At 36.5% G+C, this 26,054-nt stretch overlaps 1 protein-coding gene and 1 pseudogene across 1 annotated transcript in view; one reads left to right on the top strand and one right to left on the bottom strand.

Moving 5' to 3' along the window:
- The window catches only part of ADAMTSL1 (ADAMTS like 1), a 924,426-nt gene that overhangs the window by 738,541 nt on the left and 159,831 nt on the right, over positions 1–26,054 (bottom strand). The window lies entirely within an intron of this gene.
- LOC123820078 lies at positions 7,905–9,138 on the top strand (annotated as a pseudogene).

Genomic DNA, 26,054 nt, shown 5'->3' on the forward strand with positions numbered 1-26,054 from the left:
GCAAAAGTCATTCCACTTGTACTCTAAGCTTGAGAACTTTCTCCCACATGTTTCTTTTAGGCTGCCAATATCCATCAGCAAGGGATTTAACATGAACCTTCTTTGTATTCTTGATATTTTGAGCTCCAGAGTCTGATGTAACACTTTTATTTCTCCACATATGAGCAACATCAAATGCAAAAAAAAGGGGTCTTCAAAATAATAATTTTAAGAATATTCTTTATGGGAGAATCTTCCTCAGTTTTCATATTTTACTGTGCTTTTTGCTTAGGTTGTGCTTTTTTTCCTCCCTCCTTCCCTCATTTTTAGCATTATTGCTGTTTAAGACTTGTTCATTCTGGTATCAGGGTAGTAGCTCCAGCCTCCAGAAAGTTTGGCTCCCTTTTAATTTCCTCCTTCAATATCTGCAGCACAAACTTACCAAAGCAAACTTCTTCTCTAGAATCGAATCCTCTAGGGAGAGTAATTCAGGTGAATGACCGACCTGGATCATTTCATTAAAACTGCTATCGATGTTGACTTTTTTCCATGTGAAATAAAATGCATATTTCTTAGCCTTCTTGCAACTTTATCTCTCAGTGGCATGAGACCTAAGTAAAGCCTTTTCCTTTTTTAGCTAATAAAATTCCACCTTTTCCCTCATATTTCTTTTACCACTCTTGATTCTCCGTATTGGTCTTAATTGATCTCAGACTCCTATTTCATTTCCTGTAGTTATGACACTTGTCTTTTCTTTCTCATTTCACTGAACTGAGCAATTCCAGCTCCACTACTCACTAGCTGTGTGACTTTGAGAAAGTTATTCAGTTTCTTTGTGTCTAAGTTTTCTCATCTACAAAGTGGAATAACAATATCTAACTCATAAGGTTGTTCCATTAGATACTGAGTTAATATTTAGTATCTTAATCTTGAAGTATAGTTACAAACAGTTAAGTAGAGTTATTTAATAATTAATATTAAGCCTTTAATATTAAGTATACTTAATAGTTGGAGTTAATATTTATACATGCTCTGATGAGTGACTGACATATAATAAGCACTGTTAAAGTGTTTAATTTTTTTCATTAAATCTCATGGTCTCAAATTATCACCCATGTGCTGATGACTCTCCAGACCTACATTTTCAACCAAGATCTCTTTCTCTAGAACCCAGATATTCTCACCTAGAGGCTCCATAAATAGTTTAAGATCCATCAGCTCTCATAATCGTATCTCCTTACCTGCTCTGTCTCAAGAATTGGCACCACCCAGCTGCCCATGCCAGGACATAATCCTTGGTTGTATTTTCTGCCTCAACACACACATCTCACCATCAATGCCATTAATTCATTTCCCTAGACTTATTTGGACTCCATCCTGGTATCTCCAATAGTTCTTATTCCCATCGATCTTCCTCACTGCAAAGGAGAAAACTTACAGTTTTCTTTCTAAGACTTCTTTCTAATCAGATGTTGTACCCATGAAAATTCTTTCCTAATGCCCTACCTTCACCATTATCATTTTCCAGTGAGACCCCAAGTGTGTTAGCATGGTGTACCATGCCTTCCTGCTTGACCTATTTATTGTCCTTCATCTCTGTTTTTTCAGCAAATCTTCACCTTCTACAATCCAACCATGTCTAAATGACTTTTCTTTTCCCAAGTATGCCACAATTGCTCAGAATTCAGCCTTAGTATGCATTACCCCATTTTCTAGTCCCCATAATCTTTGAGCTAACCCATTATAATTTTAGAGTTGTTTGGGGGATAAGCCCTGAACTGAACATTAGACCAAGTGTGATTTAATACCCTTTGAAAACTCTTAATTTTTCTTCTGTCAGAGAAAAATCATCGAGTCAACATACAAATGTTAAGCTCTTGTGTGCCAGACCTGTGCTAGAGTCTAAGGATAGAATACTAAATAGATGGTACCCCTTCCTTTGTAAGGTTTGTATTGTAGGGGGAATGTTGACTTGTTGACTTTGAGCTAAATAAACAAGTCAATAATAGTAAATTCCCAGCAAGTCTCTACCAAAAAAAAATAAGTAGTCTGACTGTGTTCTGCTACTGCCTCTTCCTACTGTGCATACTTCTATTATAGCTCATAGCACCAGACTGCCACTCCTCGTTTTCTGTGTGCTTTAGTTTAGGCTTTAACCAACAATGGGACAAGGCCTTGAGTGCAGGTGGTTTATTTGGTGGATGATCTCAGGAAGCACAGATGAGGGGAATTAAGACAAGGGAAGAAGTACATTAAGGGCTATGTTAACAAGTGGATGGCTGCTACAGGCAACCCCCTGTGAATCTCTATGGGAGACTCTGTGGAACATATCTTAGAATCATCAGACCAGATGGAATGAGAACTGATACACCCCATCTCTATTAATCCAGTGTGGCCCCTTGGGTCACTGCATTTCCAGGTTGTACTTGCATGTGGGTCAATTCAGGTGGGCCAAGGCAACAATGGTTGGGACTTCAATAACATCTACTACACTGTCCAGTTTCCCTACCAGTCTGAGCAACAAAGGAAATATATATTACCAGCCTCCCTATTCAGAGGACTTATTAGAGTGCCTAGGGCAGTGTCTGCTTGGTAAGTGTATTGAATGAACAGACAAATCTCCACCATATCGACATGATAAAATAAATACGTTCATCAGGTTTCTGTTGCTCTGTAACACCGAGGGCTAAGAGGGTACAGGTAAGGAAAGTTTTCTTGGTGAAATACGAGATATGAAACTCACTGATTATATGCCTGAAAAGATTTCTTTCTTTCTAACCAATGACCACTATTACAGATTGAACATTTGTGTACTGTCCCCCAAATGATATGTTGAAGCTCCAACACCCCACCCCCCACCTCTGCCCAAAGTGACTCTATCTGGAGAGAGTGCCTTTATGGAGGTAATTAAGGTTAAATGAGGTCATACAGGTGGTGGGCTCTGATCCAATAGGAGTAGGGTCCTTATAAGACACCATGCCGGAGAACTTGCATTGGCTCCCTCTCTACCACGTGAGCAGGCAGATGTCTGTAAGCCAGGAAACGTTTTCATCAGAGACCAATCCTGTCATACCTCGAGTTTGGATTTTCCAGCCTCCAGAATTGTGAGGAATACATTTCAGTTGTTTAAGCCACTAGTGCAAGCTATTTCAGTGTGGCAGCCCAGCCAGACTAAGACAATCACATTGAAAAGATTTCCGCTATCAGGTGAGGTGGGCTCACTAATGACACCAGGAAAGAGTTGTTAAATTTTATGCTGATTTGTCTAGAAAAATTCAATTTTATTCTTTAAGTTTTTAAATCTATCTTGAAATCTTAAGGATAAATATTTGTTGAAAATGATGGTGATAGGCTTTGCACAGGTTGCTTCCTTGGCATAAGTAACTTCCCATTTCATAGGCACATACAATAAGCACATAAAATAGTTAAAAATGCTTCTTGAACATCAAATAACTCATACTAAACATACTGATGAGTTAAGTGTAAATAAATGAGAAACACATGGATAACATTTTCCTTAAAAACATAAAGCTTTAGACATTAAATGAAAAAGAGACTGACAAAACACATCTGGGGTTTTGCCCACTGCAAAATTATTTTTAGATTTGGATATTAAAACACATTACAATTCAATGTGTCTAGCTTGAGTATCAGCTCTTGGTTTATAAAATAATGCTTGTCACACAATGATAGGGAAGATAGTATCGATAGACAGTTATGAGAATTCAACCTTGACCTAGGAAACAGAAAATTCCTCATTTAAAAGCAGAAAGGTCAATTTTCTTGATGTTATTTTTAGCCAGGGAAGCTTAAAGGAACATATTTTTGTACTTCACTCTGAAAAAATGAACAAATGGAAAAGCATCATTTTAGAGAATGGAATTGTTATTGTTGCTACCTTTTTTACATTATAGTATAGAAGCAGATGAGGGGGTATTTGCTTCATTTGTTTGTTAAACAAAGCTGATAAAAAAAAACTAAGTTTAACCACGCCCCCAAGTCAACAACTGATACACATTGTGGGAGGGTTGTGTTGGTTAACTTGTCCTGCTTATGGGCATCCAGACTCACTTTGCTTCTTAATGATAACCTATGAGTGAACATAGCAACATAAGGTCAAAAGATAAACTGGGATCTGGGGTCTAGCTAAGTGGCTTTTGTGTAAACTGGTAGCTTTGCAAAAATATGAAGAGCCTATTTCCATTTAGCCGAGAGACTCCTCAAGCCTGAGCTAAAGCTCTGTGGTCAGCATAAAAAATATGGCCACTGCCATAATTCCATCCCATCAGTGTTTCTCTTGCAAAAGAATGTCTGGCTCACATTTGGATCCCTAAAATCTTCTGGCTTAGGATGTCCCAGCTGAACTTGTGGCTCTTTGAAAAACAGTGCAAAGGAAGGAGGTCCAAGGAAGTTGTCCCTTGAACTGAGGATCTTGATTTTAATCCTAGACCCTAGTGTCCTGGATTCTCAGAGGTTTTCTACATCTCCTTAGTCTAATAATACCTTCCCTACCTTCAGCATTTTCTGGGCCCTGGTTCTCAGCACCAATTCCTTCTTGACAATCCTCTGACCAACCCAGATCCAACGAGAGTTGAAGAAGATTGAATGATCATGGATAAGTCTTCATTGGCCAAGAGATGCCTGGAGCTGAAAACTAGATACTCTATGGCCAACTGTCCTCAGATCCAGGTCAGAAACAAACAACAGATGCCTGTGGAAAATATTCAAAGAAATAGAGTCCTCAGGCACCAAAAAGGAGAACACAATTCAAGGAAAACTCAGTAACTGAAAGTAGACTTTAAGGAAAGAGGAAAGTAAAGCATTAATGAATAACGAAAAGGCACCTGGAAGCCAGGAGTTGATTGTCTGCCTTGACTGGCTGGGAGTGGGGAGCAGCCAGACTTCTTCCTTTGCCCGTGTGTGTTTCTCCTTCTCTCTTCAAGATTATTCTCTACTCCTATCATAAACCAAATTAATTTGAACAGACCAGTGAAAGGTAAAACTGCTAATGAAAGAAAATATGATATCAGTCTGTCACTCTCTCTGTTCTTTGATTTTATGGGCAGGGGCAAGCAGGAACAAGTGTGGCTGTAAATCTGTCCCACTGACATATCATCACAGGACTACAGACACTGTGCAATTGCAAGAACGGTACCCTGCTGCTGATGCCTAAGAATTCTGTGGGACCTGGGGTTCACAGTGCCTCAGAATTGGCTACATGTTTTTAGTGAAGGGGGGCAATAAGATTGTCCGGTATAAACTTCAGATGTGTGTTTTATTGTTATTATCAAGGATCTGTTTTGTCCCAGGACTCCACGTTCTGAGACAAGCACATCTTTTTATTCATACCCTTAGAATTTTAAAGACCTGGTCAAGAGGCCACCTGGGTATGCCTCAAATTTACCGTCAGGAAGAAGGAAGTAGGAGTCCTAAAATAAAGTTAGAAGAAAGAAGGCAGGAGGATGATTCATTACCTAAGGCACCTACATTCTTGAATGTCCCCAAATTGGCCAACCATATGATTCAAGGTAGAACTGCAGTCAACTGTGGCATGAGTTAATGTGCCTTTTGTCCAAACTCTTCCTGGATGACCTGCTATGTAGGAGGAAACAACTGAATGTTTCCAAGTGACCCCTAGCTGTGCTTAATCATTACGCAGCTACGGAATCACTGACCTCTTCCAATTAAAAAAGACAGAGAACACACAGGTACATAGAGAGAAAACATAGGAATGAACATCTAAGAATATAAAAAAGAAAAGATTATAATAGAAATTTATTTCATCCAATAAACTGCAAATTAAGTGGGGGATAGAGATGTGTCCAAAAATATTTATTTATATTTTGTTCAACAAGCCCTAAACTTCTAAACTCTATATAGGCAATTGAGAAAGGCCTTTCATGACACACCTTCTTATGTCATTTTATGAAATTGATGGTGGGTTGTGAAGATTGCAGGATTGAGCACTGTCTATCAGTTAATTATGGCCTCAAGCCCTGACTGTGTGTGGCTCAGTTGGTTGGGTGTCCTCCCATAAAGCAAAAGGTCATGGGTTTGATTTCTGGTCAGGGCACACACCTGGGCTGGGGATTCAGTCCCCATGTGAGGGACAACTGACTGCTGTTTCTCTCACACATTGATGTTTCTCTCCCTCTCTTTCTCCCTTCCTTCCTCTCCCTCTAAAATAAATAAATAAAATCTTTTAAAAATAATAATTATGGCCTCAAACTTTTAATAATTCTCTACCACTGTCAAGAAAAACAATTAAAAGTACCCCCTTATCCACTTGCACACACCAATGCTTTCATGGCTACCTTCTGGCGAATTTAAACTGCAAATGCTTTCTTACAATTTTTGTTTTAATACTGAAAGAGTTTCACTGTGAGAGATACATCATTATATGATAGAAAAATCTAGAAAACTCTCTCATCCAAAGTCCATGACAGGAGATATTAAACAGCTCATCCCCACTGACTGTTACTTATCAATGTTCAAGTAGATTTTAAGAATAAAATTAAAAATAGCTCTAAGTATCTTTGATATTGAGGATTCATTTTCAAAATTTCATTTTAAAATGCAAGAAACTAGAGTAGACTCCAGGGGCTCTACAACCTCCTATATACTAAACACAAATCAATATTTTTTTATTTTCACATTCTCCATGTCCTGGCCTCCAAAAATCTGTAAGATCACTCTTCTCAAATCTCATGCCTTCAGGAGTGAACATGGATACTTTTTGCATGCTTCTCTCAAAGTTAAGAGTTTGAGGCCTCAGAGGAATGTAAACACCCCAAATTCTTTCTTCAAAAGAGGCTTTAGCTATGGAAATCCTTTGTTCTAGTCTAATAAAGATCAACTTTCTGAAATCACTAAGTATAAATCCTCTCTCTATGTATTTTAGAGACAGGGCTCTTTCAGGCATCAATTTATTCTATTGCCCACCAGAAATCAGCAGTGGTTTAGTGGCAGGAAATCACACCAGAAGCTTGTCACTATGGGTATGAAGAGCTGGGCTAGTCACACTCACCCCATTTGATACCTGGTGGCAAACTTTCTTATCTGTACCAGGTTATGTAATTGCCTTACCATTATTGTCGTAAGGCATGCTATGGACTTCATATTCACAATGATTATTTAATGTTTTCATGGGGGGGTGTGGAAAAGGATCACATGAACATAGTCTGGACCTCATGAATCTGGTCTGAAGCTCAAGGAAATGGGTTTATATATATATTTTTGCTTAAATTATATTTAGTCTTCAAACTATCATTTCTTTTCTGCTGTTTCTCATTATTTTTTTTATTCTATATTCTTCTCAAGTTCCAGAATTTGACTATAAAAATCACACTGTCCCAGGGTTTGGCTATAAAAATCATACTATTTTCATATCCATCTAGAACTTCAGTGCCTTTTTGTCCAAAGTTACTGCTATATTCAGTACCACAACAAAATACCAATCTCATTTCATAGTGTCTCCCACTGTGAATTTTCACTACTAAGTTGTGTTTCAACATGATGCATGCAAAGGAAATGCTTCCACTCGGAGAGTTAGAGGTAAGCTCTCATACTAATATAATTCAAATCTCCATGCAGATCCTGGAAATTGCAAAATACATGTACATGGAGCCAATCAATGTAAAACTGCTAGTCTGGGAGCCAGCAACTTGCAGATCATGAAAGGGAATAAAGAAGCATCCATAGCACTATGTGTGGATCAATTCCATCTCCACATCACAAGATTAATTTACAATATCTAATCACTTAGAACAGGTACAGCACTGCAATTGTACAAGAATGATTAGATATGAGGTTAATAAAGGACAGAAGGGCTACCCACACATATGACACAGAGCTAGGTGGGATGGCAAATGGGGGGTGGAGTCGAGGTCGTGGGAGAAGGAGGAGGCAGCAGTCAATCCCTATAAATGGTGCCTAAGCAGGACCTGAAGCCTAAATTCCAGGAGGGTGGGTGAGTGCTGTGCTTCCATGGGCCTCTTCTTTAGGAAGCAAAGTATGTAAAGGTTGCCATAAAGGACAAACAAGTGAAATATGTTATACATTACAGTTGCCATAAAGGACAAGTAAAATATATTTTATGTATTACAGTGGAATAAAAATTGAGATGAGTTGGTTCCAGAAAGCAGAGTATTCAAATACATGGACACTAATTTGCAGAAACAGTGGGAACTTCAGGATGCAATATGGAGGAATATGCAGAGGGGAAGATGAGAGTGGCCACCCTAGGAAAGAAGACATCTGGTCTGCAACAGAAAAATGTTGAAGTGAAAATAAAAAAGAACAAACAGAAAGCCCCTGGAAATGGAGAGGGGGCAGTACCAGTGGGATACCTCAGCCTCCTCATAAGAGCTCAAGTAGCTCCTACTGTAGAAAATGAGGAAATATTCACGAACAGAGTTGAAGTTAAAGATTCCTAAAGAACTAAAACCACAGCTCGTTGATGACTAGGACTTAATCACCCAGCAGAAACAACTCTTTTATTTATTTATATTTTTTCTCACCTGAGGATACATTTATTGATTTTAGAGAGAAAAAGGGAGAAAGAAAGGGAGAGAGAAACATCGATAATTTCCCCCCCATGTGTGCTTCAACCAGTGACCAAACCCACAACATAGGTATGTGCCTTGACTAGGGATTGAACTCACAGCCTTTTGGTGTACAAGGCAACACTCTAACCAACGGAACCACCCAGCTAGAGCAGAAAGAGCTCTTTTATATTACTGCCAAATGTGGATTCCATTCTGGAGGATTATGCAAATTACAAGAAATGTCCAGGAAACACAGACAAAAAGAAGTATGCTGTTAATGAAGTTGTGGTAAGGATAAAGGAATACTTCAGTGTAATGTTAGGCACTGAGCTACTCTACAAATTTGGGAGACCACAGTGTGCTGAAATTCTCACAGATCACCGTGATGCACCTGTGTTCCAGGTGTACCTTGTATAGAGCACCACATCTGCTGGGATTATTGGTATGAATTGGAGTGGTGTTGGCCTATACACCTCTGGATGAGAAGAGCCTTGCTTTATTACCAAACTGTCTTCACAATTTCCTAAAATACCTGGCCAAGAATTCTACAACTTTGTTTAATACCAGTGATTATGAAGTGTTTCCTCCTGAGTGCCACTGGACAGCTGTGTGAGGACTTACTTATACTTACATTTGGGTCTCTATAACAGATTTCTGTTCTTAGCCCTTCCCTTGTACAAATGATGTATTATGAAAATGTTAGTGTGTAATAGAATTGATGTTTGTTTTCTTCCTGATTTTAAATAAAGAAAATAAAGGGGACTATAGCTCTTTTCTTCTTTTCCTTTTTTTTTTCCACTTCAAAGTTGCTACCAGCATATTAATGGATAATGGAGAGAGACACACTGCAGAGTGTTCTATTCCCTAATTGACAAAGCTGTTTTTGAATGCTGGTGGTTCTATTCCTTTGACAAAATGCTCTAATTCCTAGTGCCAAATGTTCAATTCATTGTATATAACTGATCACACTCATCCAGATGGACTCCTTTTTTTTTTAAATTGGTGCTTAAAGAGCTTATCCTTTGCAGGTCATCCATGTTGTTCCTTAGGCATTTTATCTTTCCTCAGATTGCTGAAGAGTGGTGGCTTGTTTATGGTGTTTGTATTTGTGCCTAATGAACATTTTAACATGATAGACACAATGCATTGTGTAGCTAGAGTTTTCTGGAAAAGCCAAACTTTTAGGAGGTGCTTTTCAGATCTTCAAGAATTTTTTCTTTATATTTTAAAAAATAAAAAAAGAAATGCACAAAAATAGTGAACAAATGTAAACTTCTATTCTTAAATGCCTGGGAAAGCTTGCATTAAAAAATTCCAAATCTAGATAGTCTACAACTCATTCTTGCTAGTCAGTCAAGAGATCTTTGTGAAATATCTTCCTTTTTAAAAAATGGCCTGGCAGTATATGCTCTGTCTGATTATACTTGGATTGGATATCCAGGGCCATTCTTATTATCTAAACTTAGACCATTTTTCTTGTTGACCAGAACCTCATCCAAAAACTCAACTGTACAATTGTTGCTACTTGCAAGCTGCTCTGTGGCAAATAACTGAACAAGTGAAGGTGAGGATGGCATTTTCAAAGTCAAGAAGAGATTATGTGGATTCCATTTTAATTTGTCTACAATCTTTTTGATCACAGGTAATTATAAATTGGCTCTAGTTCAAAGACAGACAGAGATCTTAAACTCATGCAGTCTTTACAAGATTCACAATAGTAGCCCTGCTTCTTTGGGCCTTTTCTCCTTAGCACAATGAATGTGCACTAAGCAGAGTTGAAACTTGTCCTGAAAAACTCATGGCCTCAGGGGTTCCATTGAGAAATGCTGTGTGGGCAAACAAAGCTCTCTCTTTGCAGCTTTACAAATGATAGGTTTTCACTTTATAAGATGTTTTCACTGCCTTCTTAAAGCATCCGCTGATGCAAAACAATGTGGGCCAGCAATTCCAGTCTAGCATTCTCTGTGAAAACAAATGCCTATTCATGTGAGACTCACTCTCTCTCTTAGTTAACTGCTCTCATTGAGGAGCTGGGAGAACTACATGTGGATCAAGGGGACTCAAGTGAGATGCTAGCCATAAGTGGTGTGATTCCACTTCCCTTCAAGCACAACCCTGTCACCACTGACCTGCCCCTGCATAGACTGGATAGTTTAGAACAAGCACTGCCAGAAGCTCCCAAGGAAAAAAGAAGGTAATGAGAGTTACCCTAGGAGTTCCAAGATATTATCTGCATAGAGAATAAACCAAGAACCTCCTGAGCTATGTTACAGAATTGTGCATGAGGTGGTTATGGAAATGAGCATCCAACTGCTATACCAAACCTGACCTACAGGCAACTGGTTTGATGAGTTTCCCTAATTTTTAGAACCCTGACATTGTCCAGAGGGTCTGTGTTTTTGTTCTAATCTCCAGGGAGGATCACTTGACTAATTTGTCAGTGCAGTTTAAAGAAAATGATTAGTCAGCATAAGATGTCACTAACTTAAATAGAATTATTTCTCTGTATACATTCTACTAGGGTTGTATCTTTCTACAACATCTTCCCCATAGAAACAATCCATGTCCTTTATTACACTTGGCCTTATGGATGAGGTCTTCAAAGAACTATCTGGGAGGCCAGTTTACTTTCTGCTTTCTGCTTTTTATGTGATGTTGCCTGTACAACAATATTCTTTCAAGCATCACATTTGTCTCTCTCAGTCAGAACACCACAAAAACTAAGAAGATAATATCTTCTAAGGTAAAGCGCTTAAAATGCTCTATGATCATCAGTAAGGGGGTCTTAATTATATAATATCAAATGAAATGTCAAAATGTATAGCTTGGAAGACTGTGAAAATATGAACAGAGGTTCTCCTTTTCCTTCTTTTTCCAGACTATTCTATTAAGACACTGTCAGTTTGAACAAGGGCAGCCAAGTCTTAATTATCCATAGTAATCAAGTCATGGCCAATTAACACTCACAGATCATAGACTCACAGAAATTTTAGAGTTAGACAGGAAGTCAGGGGGCATTTAGGACAATTCATATGTTTTGCAGGTAGGATAACCAAGGTCAGAAAGGTTAAGTCTTCAACAAATTTATATATTTAATGAGGGGCTGAGCTTAGAATAGAATAGAGTTTCTGCCTCAGTTTACTTCTCTATTTTAACTCTCTCCCATTAATTATTTTTACAGGTTGTTCATTCAGTCATTCATTTTAGCATACAACCTTGCCCTCTTTCCCAAAAATAAAAGTTCTTAGGGGCATAGTTTCTGAGTCAACCCTAACACAACCTTTCAAATCTAATTTGCCTTACTGTACTCCTATTCTCCCTTCATTTGAAGCATTATGTATGTGACAAAATAACAATCAGTCACAGGAGAATGAAGGCATGGGGTACTGGTGATTCACAAACAGGACATGCAAGGTGTGAATTATTAATTTCAGCAATTAAAGAGGCAGCCCAATACTGTGACTATGGTCACATGCAGGGTACAGGTGGTATTTGGAAAAGGGCAGATCAGAAACAAAATGGAGGTGATAGAGAGTCCAGTCTCCTCAGCACTAAGCACTGTGGAATCAAGTCAAAGACTTTGTCATTAAGATAGAGTTGCTCATACCTGAATTCAACCTTCTATTTGAAAAATTTGTCAGTGGAAGGGAAGTTTATATGAACTATGGAAAAAGAAACAGGATAATTATAACACTGTTAATGGCACACCACATATGGACTAATGAGATCACTGAAAGAAGAAGTAGTAATATGGGAATTGGGAAACATGGTCTGTCAAGAGCTGTGTGACCTGCAGAGAGTGAATAATCTTCCTAGGTCTCAGTTTTCCCCAGAATGAGGACATTGAACAATTACTTCCCAAGGCATATTTTAGTCAATGTAAGTTCCACAGGGTGTTAATATATATTGAATGCATGCACACACATGTGTTCATACATATCTATATATACACACACATACAATCAAATAAGTTTGAGAAACTTTAGTTATAAAAATCAAACTGGCTTCATCACTAGGAAAATCCCAGTATTCAATATGTTAATAAGCATGAGCACCTCCAAGATGAGGGGTGTAGTTTGCAGCAATTTCCCTCAGAAATTCTTATGCACAGACTACCTATGGGACTGGTTTCCATGCAACACTGGCCTAGAAGATATCTAATGTCCCTTTCAGCTCTTAAATTCTTAAGTATGATTCCATGCAATGTAGGTTGAAGAATCCAAACTTCATTTCAAAAAAATGTCCACATCTCATACAACATTGCTCTTTTTATAGAGGGCATTTACATACTACCATAAATCTACAATGATAAAAATTTTATAGCTGATAAGCCTAAAATATGTAATTCTCCCACTTTAAAACTACTGGTCAAGCAGAGACTATGTCCCTGTAATACCTACTTTCCATGGTAATCTGAGAATGATCTTGTATTCTACTTTTAAGAAATTCATAATATTGCCCTAAGGGAGAAGGGAAAAATGTTGAGCTCTACTCTCTTCCTGAGATTCTTTCTTAAAATACATTCATGTTCTTGACATAAAAATCCTCAGAAAAGATTATCATCTCTGGAGAGAACATAGTTAAAAGCATCCAACTCTGTTTTTTAAAATATATGTAGCATGTAATGAGCTTAAAATGTCATATGTGTTACCTTAAATTGTCCCCCAAATCATCAGTTAGCCTAGTCCTCAGCATGTAAAATATTTACAATGAAAAGCCCAGATGTATTTAATTTTCAATGAAAAAAAAATATTTTCCTGACCTTTTTGAAATCTAAATTGTTATAAACCATTAAAGACCTCTTTATCCTGGAAATTTTTTGGCATCTCTACTTATTATGAAATGGCCCAGGGATATATAGAAACGATTTCTCACTAAACAGTCTGCTTTTCTGACAACAGATGTAAAAGTGACATATGTATGTATGCATAGGGAGAAGAGAACATGAGTCAAGGGTATCAGTTCAGATTTAAAGAAAACAGCCAGCTTTGTCATAATCAAGTCCAAAGGTAGCATAAGGGAGAGCTCCTTACCTGCACTCTGCTCTCTGACCCACCCTTCACACAGTCATCTTCTAGCTCTGATCACATAAATCAATTATTTGAAATTTTTTGAAGGATTCCTTTATCTATAAAATTAAGTATAGATTCCTCTACCTGCCATTCATCCCTCAAGAATATGAATGCACTTTCTAGGCTAGTTTTCACAAATTCTATATACATGGCATATATGCCAGCCAAACTGGTCCATTTGGTATTGCCCAAGCATGCCCCATGCTTTCCTCTTTTGTACCTTTGCTCAAGCCAGCCCCTCTTGCTAGATAGGCTGCTCTATTCTTTCTTCAGTCCCCATTTTCATATCCTGCTGGTCAAAATCTTATTCATCATCTAAAACATTCCTCACTTATAACTCTTTTATTAACTGTTTCCTTTGTGTAGATGTGACCACTAACTAAGTGAACCAGTATCCCTTCCCCACTTTGAATATTTTTTGAAGCATTTATGACCTATTCTGTTTATATATGATTTATAGGAAAAAGACCATTATATATCATGTCTTTATCTCAGGCCCTTGGCATTAATATTTTCAGAAGTAAATGAATTTCAAGACTTCTGTATCAAATACAGTACATACATGCCCTGGCCAGTTGGCTCAGTTGGAGTGTCATCCTCTACACCAAAAAGACTGTGGTTTGATTCCCTGAGGGCACATACCTAGGTTGAGGGTTTGATCCCTGGTCAAGGCACGCACAAAAGGCACCTGATTAATGTTTCCCCCCTCTCCTGTGTATGTGTGTGTGTCTCTCTCTCCCTCCCTTGCTCTCTCTTCCCCTCTTTCTAAAATCAATAAAAACATATATCAGTAAAAAGTAATTTAAAAATAAATAATGTACATCCACAAATACTTTAGGAAATCAGAGTGTGTGAGAAGACCAATTTAAGTTAGAAGGTAGCATATTATATTTATAAGGATTTAGAATAGCATTCTTTCAAGCTTTTTAGTACATTAAAAAATAGACATTTTAGAAATCTATTAAGTAACACCTTTCCCCAAAAACACTCAATGAACAATGCAAGATAAATATAAAAATACACTCCCACATATTTTAAGGTTAAATGAAAATTTCTGTCCCTTCCCTAAATACAGTAAGTTTTAAGTTTTGTTTATGTGCCTCTGACCTCTCTATTGCTGCTATCTAACCTATGCATAGAAACAACCTTCTTAATAGGAATAAACAACAATGTGAGATAAGGACCCCCATTCTCAGATCTACAGTTAGGGCATATAGTCTTTCATATCAGCACAAGAACTAAAGGCCAGCTAGTTTTTCCTTTCTTCTTCTGATCAGGTGGAATCTCAACTATGGCTTCTTACTTGAATGTAGTATATTAATTCATATATATAATGTGTATTCATATATATATTATAATACCTATCTACCCTGCCTCATCTCTATGCTATCTCTTAGACCTCCATCCACTGACCTTAAGTCTAAGTTCAGAGTGATTCTCCTTCCAAAGACCTATGTGGGACCAGAATAGAAACCCTGAAAAGGGACTCTCACATAAAGGGACTCTCACATAAAGGGACTCTCACATAAAGGGACTCACATAAAGAACATATACAACAAATGCAGGAGACAAGGAATCCCCATGAATCCATGACTGCAGGTAGATGACAAGATACTGATAGTAAAACCTGGTGTGGTATTAGTGTTTGTGTGGAGATAGCAGAGAGAAAATTGGGATATTTGAAATACAAGAGGAGAGAAAAATTCCAAAATATCCAACAGGTATTTACTGTAAAAGATGGCAGGTCAATTTGAGGGACAATCTGAAATTGGCAAAGGTTTGGCTTATCCAAAATAAGTGAGTACAGAGGCCCATGGAAAAGTCTTAAGGGGGTGGTGTAGCAGGTTGACCCCTGTTAACATTTAACACTCAGCCACCAGGACTACCTTCTAGGACATGGCCCCATACTGAAAAGAAACTAATGGGAGTGGAATCAAAATTGAGAAGAGGAAAACCAAAATGAAGAAAAGAGAAGGTACAGAAAAAGTGAAGGAGGGGAAGAGTCAGGAAATTTCAGAAATCAAGTTTCCAACTACCTTTCTTAGATTAATCATCTTTCAATATTTTTATTGTTCTTCTTAATGTAACTTTACCCTTTATGTATTTTTCTTTTCATCTTTTTTTCAAAGGAAAAAATTCCCCTAAATTTCCTCACTCTTTCCTTTGTTTCTCACTTACCTTGTCTTTTCACTTTTCAAACAGTCAGAATAAAATACTTTATTCAACTCTCCCATTCACATTAACCCCTCCCCTAAACTTGTCAAGTAAGTATTTCATATCTGCTACTCTCACCTCCTGTAATTACCAAGATCAGTGATTTTACTGAGGCCTAATTTTCCTAACCTGTTATCTGTCCTTTTAAATCCTATTGCCTTGTCTTTTTATTCAGTCTTCTCTAAACTTCTAGGGCACTATCCTGCTTCCCATCTTAACTTTAGCACTACCTTCATTCTTTCTCAAGCTTTTTCTTCTTCTTCTTCTTCTTCTTTTTCCAAGGAGTATAGATTTTCAGCAATTCCTGTTTTTGTCTTTTTAAAATATTTATTTACTTATTTTAGAGAGAGGAAGGGAAGGAGAAAGAGAGGGAGAGAAACATCCATTGGTTGCCCCTTGCTTGTACCCTGATGAAGAGACCGAACCTACAACCCAAATATGTGCCCTGGTCAGAATCGAACCAGTGAACTTTTGCTTTTCAGTATGCTCAGCCAACTGAGCCCTGCCAGCCAGGGCTGGACCTTTATTCCTTCTCTTCAATTGTTTCTTAAAGATTGCATCCATCCATTCATCCCAAACATTTCAGCCAATACCTCTGTGTAAATAACTCCCAGAACAGTTTACTAGTCCTGTCTTTCACTTGTACTTTTGCCATATTTTTAAATAACACATTAAAAAAGAAGAAGAAGAAGCTGTTGGAAGTTAGAAAAACTACCCCAATGCTCCTTTTTTTAAAAAGATTTTATTTATTTATTTTTAGGGAGGGAGGGAGGGAGAGAGAGAGAGAGAGAGAGAGAGAGAGAGAGAGAAACATTAATGTGCAGTTGCTGGGGGTTATGGCCTGCAACCCAGGAATATACCCTGGCTGGGAATCGAACCTGGGACACTTTGCTTCCCAGCTCGCGCTCAATCCACTGAGCTATGCCAGCCAGGGCTCCAATGCTCCTTTTTAAAAAAGATTTTATTTATTTACTTTTAGAGAAAGGGGAAGGGGAGGAGAAAGAGAGAACATCACAATGTGGGGGCCTCTCATGCACCCTCTACTGGGAACCTGACCCACATCCCAGGCATGAGCCCTGAGTGGGAATCAAACCAGCAACTCTTTGGTTAACAGGCCCATCCTCAATCCACTGAGCCACACCAGCCAGGGCCTTTGATGCTGCTTTCAAAAGTTTGGGGAAATAAATTTCACATGAAAATGAATACTATAAAACTATTAAGGTCATCCATGCAAAGTTATTGAAATAAAAATAAGGACAAAGGAACTGAATGATGCTCCAACAAGAAAAACATATATGCCTGAGAGGCATATCCATAGAGCAGTTTAAAACTGTGACATCCTGTTTGACAAAGAAGGCTATATATTTAACTAGGCTAAAGCATGTTAAGAAAATGATATACTACACAAAGGTTAACATAAATCAGAATGAGAAAAACTCAGAAATAAAATTACATCAGAAAAATTATAAATATGAGAAATTTTTTTCTCAAAAATGAAAATAAGTTAAAAGGAATACAAACATATGATTGCAAGAGATAAATGCCTTAATGTAAATGGGAAGGTGAAAAGGAGGAAAGTTAAAAATAAACAGAGAAAGAAGAAAAACAAAAAGGATTTGAGAAAAAGTGACAAATATTAATGATAGACAAGAAAGATCCAAAGTGCAGATGAGTTCCTGATGAGAACAAGAGAACAGAAAATATACTAAACCTATAATTTAAAAAATTGTTCCTGAAATTAAAGGGAAATACAGAAGCTTTCTATTAAAAGAATATATCCCATATTGGAGAATATCAAACTCTAGAATGAACATAATCAGGATGTATACTTATAAAATTACTGGACTTTAAGTTAATCCACTTGGCATCAAAGCAAAAACATACAGTGACTTATATGGGAAAGGAAATTAAATTATCATGAGACCTTTTTCAAGAGCAAGACACTATGCCAGAAGAAAGTGGAGTAACATTTAAATACTCAAGGACAGAAAATATGAGCCTGGGATTTCATATCAAGCAAAATTGACTTCCAAATATAAAGGGCACACACACACACACACACACACACACACACACACACACACACACAAACTGTTGTGAAATGAATGAACTTCTACTTCTAGGTATGATGGAAAAATGAATTTGTTCTCCCACAATAAAGAATAAAATGGAAAAATGTATATAAGGCAACAATTTTCAGGGATTATCCAATGACAGTGGACCCAGAATTGACCTGACTCTGTTTAGACATTTCTCAATTTCCTATTACAGTTCAGTGACCTGAAGTCTCAGCTGAGTATTGGGATCCTGCAGAGCCTAGAAGGTATGAGTCAGAGTTCAGAGTAGGTGAATTGGCTGGGATCTGCAAGGCAGATGACCAGAAAGAAGAGACAGGCACAAAGATGGTGACCAAAATTCTGTAAATGTGGTTTACGTGTGTGGGGGTGGGGTGAGAAGGGGGTTCCTCTAGAGTTCTTGGCCAAGAGCTAGACTGTGCATGTGTGGGGAGAAACTATATGAGGCTTGCCTAGGAATGTATACCAGAACAGACTATATGCTCAGTCCTAAAATGAGTCTTGATACATTTTTTATCACAACAGAATTAAATTAGAAATCAACAAAAATAAGGTACCTAGAAAATGTTCAAATATCTGGGAATTAAATAACATACTTCTACCATGGGTTAAAGAAGAATTCATAGAGGACATTTGAAACTATTCCAACTTAATGAAAATGGAAAATACCAAGACTGTTAGGACATGGCTAAAAATGGCATGTAGAAAAATATACTATAAAATACTTACATTAGAAAAGCAAGTTTTAAGTTAATAATCTCCATGTTAACTTTTTAAGATGCTACCTTAAAAAACTAGACAGTAAAGTTAAACAGCAAATTATGACCAACATAAAAAGGTAAACATAACAAAGATGAGAGCGGAACTCAGTACAAGGAAAGCTCATTGGAGAAATATAACAAAGGTGGATTATTTGAAAATGATAATAAAATTAATAAACCCTAGCAAGATTAATAAAAAAGAAAGAGAAAACACAAAATACTTAGAAGAAAATAGAAACCCTATTTACTAAACAAAATTGAATTCATAATCAAAGAGCTCATCCCCAAAAATTCTAGGTCCAGATTATTTTCATAGTGAATTTGATAAAATATTTAAACTGTATATAAACTCTTCCAGAAAAGAAAGAAGAAGATGCATCCCAACCCAATCCATTGTTATGAGCAACAATGCCAAAATTCTTTTAAAAATTAGTAAATACAACTTCTGGCCCAGATGGAGGTGTAGGTAGACACACTGTGCCTCCTTGCACAACCAAAACAAGGGCAACAACAATTTAAAAACAAAAAACAACCAGAACTGACAGAAAATTGAACTGTATGGAAGTCCAACAACCAAAGAGTTAAAGAAGGCACATACATCCAGACCAGCAGGAGGAGCAGACCCAGGCACTTAAGCTGCGGTTGGTGGACCCAGTGAGGCGACAGATTGTAGAACCAGGGTATGGCCCACAAGGTGGCTGGCACACCAGATAGTCCCACATTCGTGCGCAGATAAACCAGGTGAAATGGGAGCAAGACAAACCACCCAACCCAGGGCCTCAGCATGGGGAAATAAAGCCTCAAAACACCGAACAGGTGAAAATACCTGTGGGAGTTGAGGTGCCAAGAGAAACTCCCAGCCTCACAGGAGAGTTCGTTGGAGAGACCCACAGGGTCCTGGGATGTACATAAGCCTACCCACCTGGGAATCAGCACCAGAAAGACCCAGTTTGCTTGGGGAAAGTGGGGAAAGTGACTGAAATCTGGCAGAGAGCTAAGCAAGCACCACTGTTCCCTCTTGGACCCCTTCCCTATGTACAGTGTCACAAGCAGGCAATGTAGGTTACTCCGCCCCAGTGAATACCTAAGGCTCTGCCCCTCAGTACATAACAGGCACATCAAGACAAAAAAAAATGGCCCAAATGAAAGAACAGATCAAAGCTCTAGAAAAAAATACAACTAAGCAATGAAGAGATAGCCAACCTATCAGATTCACAGTTCAAAACACTGGTAATCAGGATGCTCACAGAATTGGTAGAATTTGGTCACAAATTAGATGAAAAAAATGAAGGCTATATTAAGTGAAATAAAGGAAAATGTACAGGGAACCAATAGTGATGGGAAGGAAACTGGGACTCAAATCAATGGAGTGAACCAGAAGGAAGAAAGAAACATCCAATCAGAAAAGAATGAAGAAAGAAGAATTCAAAAAAATGAGGAGAGGCTTAGGAACCTCCAGGACATCTTTAAACATTCCAACATCCGAATCATAGGGGTATCAGAAGGAGAAGAGGAAGAGCAACAAATTGAAAACTTATTTGAACAAATAATGAAGGAGAACTTCTCCAATCTGCCGAAGGAAATAGACTTCCAGGAAGTCCAGGAGGCTCAGAGAGTCCCAAAGAAGTTGGACCCAAGGAGGAACACACCAAGCCACATCATAAGTACATTACCCAAGATAAAAATTAAGCAGAGAATCCTAGAATCAGCAAGAGAAAATGAGGCAGTTACCTACAAAGGAGTGCCCATAAGACTGTCAGCTGATTTCTCAAAAGAGACCTTGCAGGCAAGAAGAGACTGGAAAGAAGTATTCCAAGTCATGAAAGGCAAGGACCTACATCCAAGATTACTCTATCCAGCAAAGCTTTCATTTAGAATGGAGGGGCAGATAAAGTGCTTCCCAGATAAGATCAAGTTAAAGGAGTCTATCATCACCAAGCCTTATTATATGTAATGTTAAAGGGACTTATCTAAGAAAAAGAAGATAAAAATATGTACAGTAAAAGGACAGCAAACTCACAATTATTAACAACCACACCTACAACAAAAACAAAAGCAAACTAAGCAAACAGCTAGAACAGTAACAGAACCACAGAAATGGAGATCACATGGAGGGTTAGCAACAGGGGAGTGGGAGGGAGAGAGGGGGAAAAGGTATAGAGAATAAGTAGCATAGATGGTAGGTAGAATATAGACAGAGGGAGGGTAAGAATAGTATAGGAAATGTAGAAACCAAAGAACTTATATGTATGACACGTGGACATGAACTAAAGGGGGGAATGTGAGTGGGAGAGGGTGTGCAGGGTGGAGGGGAGTGAAGGAGGGGAAATGGGACAACTGTAATAGCATAATCAATAAAATATATTTAAAAAATTAGTAAGTACAACTTACTATATATATAAAAATACATCATGACCAAATGAGGTTTGTCTCAGAAATGCACAAAAGCATAGTAATTAAAATTAATTTAGATAATTCACCATATCAAAATTCAATAAAGTGTTTTTAACAATTAGAGATGGAAATGGAACAAAATTCAATGCCTCATTTTGAAAAACATCCTAGCAAACTTGGAATAAATGAAAACTTCCTGTAGCCTGATAAATCTCCAAAGAAACCAACAACTAATGTCATACTTGATGAAATACTGCTTTCCCCTAAGATAAAGAACAAAGCAAGAATTATCTATTCTTCACATTAACATTCAACATTCTACTCTGGTGGTTCCAACCAATGCAATAAGTCCAGATATAGAAATAAAAGGCTCATATTAAAAAAAAAAGACATTGTTAAACTGTCACTGTTTGCAGATAACATCATTGTCCGCATAAATAACAGCAAGGAAATCTATAAAACTAAACTATTTGATTTCATTAACTAATTCAGCAAAACTGCATCACACAAGGTCAATATACAGAAATAAGTTGCATGTCTCTAGACTAGCAATGAAATCTGGAAAATTAAATTTAAAACACAATACCACTTAAAATAGCAACAATGAAGATAAATAATTGGGAATAAATTTATCAAAGGCTATCCAAGCTCTTTACAATGAAAAGTACAATATAATGCTACAATGAATTAAAGGTATACTTTAAAAGATAGCTATATCATGTTCATGAATTGGAAGACTGAAAGTGTTAAGACTTACTTTCCCTTTAAATTTATCAGTAGATTCAGCACAATCCCAATTATATTCTCAGTAGGACTTGCATAAACTGACAAGCTGATTCTAAACCTCATATGAAAATGCAAAGGACTTAGAGTAGTCAAAATAATCTTGAAAAGGGAAGAACAAAGTTGGAGATGTTACATTACCTTGTTTTGAGACTTACTATAAAATAATATTTATCAAATCAGTTTGGTATTTAAATAAAGATGAACATAAATGTAAATAGAACAAAATGGACTTCAGGAATGACCCACACAATTTTTGACAAAGGCACTAACATAATTCAATAAGAGATCAAATAATCTTTTCAATAAATCTAGTAAGAACTAGATATCAATCTGGAGAAAAATTATAAACATTGACCTCTGCTTTACATCCTATATAAAAATTTATTCAAAATGGATCACAAACCTAAATCTAAAAACTAAAATTCTAAAACTATGGAAAAAGTATAAGGGAAATACTTTACTACCTGAAAGTATGCAGAGATGTCTCAGTAAACAAAAATGTACTAACCTTAAAAGACAAAAAATAAAATACAAAAATATATTTGATGGGCATATCCAGAATATGTAAAGAATTCTTAAAAATCAATAATAGAAAAAAACTAAATTTTAAAAAGTCTGTAAAAGACTAATAAAAGAAGATATATGAATGAAGATATGAATGGCAAATAATCATGCAAAAATGCTCATTAATCAGGAAAATGCCAACTAAAACCACAATTAAATACCATAAAATTTGACTAGAATTTGAAAGAATTACCAATAAAGTGTTAGTAAGAATATGGAGCAAACTTTTATACATTTCTGGTAAGAGTATAAAATGGTGCACTCACTTTGAAAAGTGGTCTAGAAGTTTCTTATAAAGTTAAATACGCTATTTTCATATGTCCCAGTAATTTTATTCCTAAGGATTTATCCAAGAGAAATAAAAATATATAACTACCAAAATATTGTAAAGGTCATAGCAGTGTTACTCATAATAGCCAAAAATGAAAAAAAACACACAAATATCTATCAAAAAGTGAATGGATCAATAAACTGTAATATATGCAATACTATGTATAGCAATACTGATAGACATAATCTTCAAAAATGTTATGCTGTGCCAAAGAAGTCAGACCCAAAAGAGTATACATATCACATGACTCTATTTATATGCAATTCTAGAAAAGACAAATGTAATCTAGAATTACACAGCACATCAGTGTTTGCTTTAGGTAGGGAAAGGTAACTGACTAGGAAGGTGAGCAAGGAAATATTTTTGATTATGGAAGTGCTATGTATCTTAATAGTATATTTGATAGACAAATATATATATTTGTTAAAACTCATTAAAGTGAATTCTTAATATGGAATTTTACAATACTTCAAAAAAAGATGATTAGAATTATCGTGGGAACTTGATTATCTTGCTGTCATGAGCAAGAGAAAAGACTCAAGTAAATAATACCAGAAATGAAAGAGAAAATATCATTACTAGTAACACAGAAATATAAAGGATCATAAGAGACTACTATGAACAATTAAACTCCAACAAATTGGATAACCTAAAGAAATTAATAAATTCCTAGAAATATACAACTTAACAAGAATAAATCACAAAGAAATAGAAAATCTGAACAGACCATTAATGAGTAAGGAGATTGAATAAGTAATTGCTACCCTCCAAGATAGAAAAGCTCTGGACCAGATGATTTCACTGATGAGTTCTACCAAACATTTAATGGAAATTCTGAAATTCTTCCACAAAATTGCAAAGGACAGAACACTCCAAAACTCATTTTACAAGGCCAGCATTACCATGATAACAAAGCCAGATAAGGACATTACAAGAAAAGAAAACTACAGGCCAATATTCCTAATGAATATAAATGCAAACAATGCTTAAAAGAACGCTAGTAGACCCAGTTTAACAGCACATTAAAAGGATCACACAGTGTGATCAAGTGGGATTTATCCCTGGGATACAAGGTTGATTCAACATATGGAAATCAATGAATGTGACACACTGCATTAATAGAATGAAATATAAAAATCATATGATCATTTCACTAGTTGGAGAAAAACATTTAACAAATTCACCATCTTTTAATGATTAAAAAAACTCAACAAATTGGGAATAGAAGGAATATACCCAACATAATAAAGGTCATATATGAAAAACCCACAGCTAACATCATACTCAATAGTAAAATGTTGAAAGCTTCACCTTAAATGCTAGGAACAAGACAAGAAGGCCCTCTCTTGTCACAGTAATGAAAGTACTAGCCAGAGCAATTAGGCAAGAAAAAGAAATAAAAGGCATCCAAAGCAAAAAAAAAAAGTGAAACTGTCATTATTTTTAGATGGCATAAAAAAGACTCCACCAACAAAAAGTTTAAATTAATAAATTCATTAAAGTTGCAGGATTAAAAATCAGTTGTGTTTCTATGCACTAATGACCAACTATCTTAAAAAATTAAGAAAACAATCCCATTTACAAAATCATCAAAAAGAATAAAATACCTAAAAATAAATTTAACTAAGGAGATGAAAGACCTGTACACTGAAAACTATGAGACATTGATAGAAGAAATTGAAGAAGACACAAATAAGTGGAAATACTCTGTCCTTATACATTAAAGAATTAATATTAAAATGTCCATACAAGGCAATGTAATCTCTATCAACATTCTAATGGCATTTTCCAAAGAAACAAAAGACAACCCCAAAATTAATATGGAATCACAAAAGACCCTGATTAGCCAAAGCAATTCTGAGAAAGAAGAAGAAAGCTAGAGGCATCAGATTTCCTGATTTCAAAATATTACAAGGCTATAGTAAGAAAAACAGTATGCCACTGGCATAAAAATAGACACACAAACCAATGGAACAGAACTGAGAGCCCACATATTTGATAAGAGAGCCAAGAATACTTAATGGCAAAACTGGATAGTCACATGGAAAAAGATTAAATTGGACCCCTAAACTATACCACTCACAAAAGTTAACTTGAAATGGATCAGAATTAAAGGTAATACCTGAAACCATGATTCCTAGAAGGCAACATAGGAGTAAAACTCTTTGACACAAATCTTGGAAATACATTTTTTGCATATGACTCTAAAAGCACATGCAACACAAACTAAAATAAACAGGTAGGACTACATCAAACTTAAAATCTTCTGCATATTAAAAGAAAAAATCAATGAAATGAAAAAGCAACCTATGTAATGAGAGAAAATATCAGAAAACAACATATCTGATAAGGGGCTAATACCGAAACATTCAAGGAACTTCTATAAAGCAATAGCAAATTAATAATAATAATAACCCAACTAAAAGTATATAAAGGACATAAATGGACATTTTTTCAAAAAAGACATACAAATAGCCAACAATACACAAAAAAGTACTCAACATCACTAATCATGAGGGAAATTCAAATCAAAACCATAATAAGATGTCACTTCATACCTACTAGAATCACTATTATCAAAAAGTCAGAGATAGCAAGTGTTGGTGAGGCTGTGGAGAAAAGGGAACACTTGTGCACTGTTGCAGAGAATGTAAATTGCTGCCATGTCTATGGAAACAGTATGGAAATTTCTCAACTAATGAAAAATATAACTACCATATGACCCAGAAATCCTACCTCTGGGTAAATAATTGAAGGAAATTAACTCTCTTGAAAAGAGATCCATATGCTCATGTTCACTACAGCATTATTTATAACAGCCAAGACATGAAACAACCTAAGTGTTCATCAACAATGAATATACATATAAAGAACATGTGTTGTACAATATATATGCAATAGAACACTATTTAGCCATAGAAAAAAAAGAAATCCTGCCATTTGTGACAACATGAATGGGCCACGAGGGCATGATGCTGAGTGTGGTTAAGTCAAACAGAGAAAGACAAAAGGTTATATGATCTCACTGGTGTGTGGAATCTAAAACCCTCATGCACTATTAGTGGGAATACAAATTGGGGCAGTCACTGTGGAAATCAGTATGGAGTTATGTACCCCCAAAAACTAAAAATGGAATGGCCTTATGACCCCACTTTTAGGGATATATCTGAAGAAATCCAGAACACTAATTCAAAAGAATATATGCACCCCTGTGTTCATTGCAGAGTTACTTACAATAGCCAACATTTGGAAGCAGCCCAAGTGCCCATCAGTAGATAAGTGGATAAAGAGGCAGTGGTACATTTACTCAATGAAATACTATGTGGCCATAA

The sequence above is a fragment of the Phyllostomus hastatus genome, unplaced genomic scaffold (genome assembly GCF_019186645.2).
Source record: "Phyllostomus hastatus isolate PE091 unplaced genomic scaffold, TTU_PhHast_1.1 phas_contig_34, whole genome shotgun sequence".
Lineage (NCBI taxonomy): Eukaryota > Metazoa > Chordata > Mammalia > Chiroptera > Phyllostomidae > Phyllostomus > Phyllostomus hastatus.